This window comes from Plasmopara halstedii (genome assembly GCF_900000015.1).
Source record: "Plasmopara halstedii genome assembly, contig: Scaffold_816, whole genome shotgun sequence".
Classification (NCBI taxonomy): Eukaryota; Oomycota; class Peronosporomycetes; order Peronosporales; family Peronosporaceae; genus Plasmopara; species Plasmopara halstedii.
Window position 1 is genome coordinate 736,186 of NW_020187732.1, and position 250 is coordinate 736,435.

Below are 250 nucleotides of genomic sequence, written 5' to 3' on the forward strand. Positions count from 1 at the left end.
TGCTTGAAGCCGCGTGCTTCTGGAGGCCAATACCCAGCGGGTAAGAGGTTCCTACGCCGACACTAGCCGTGTCGGAACCCTCACGCTCTTGCGGGGCAGTAAGGAAGTCCTCCTGCTGCCGGTCGAGATCGTTAGAGATCTCCCGGGGTGCTTTCACCGTCCCCTCCTCTTCATCCGAAGAGTCGAAGAGGATGGCATAACCTCTGCCCGTCCCCTTCTCCTCGCGGAGTGGAGACTTAGAAGCAGCACG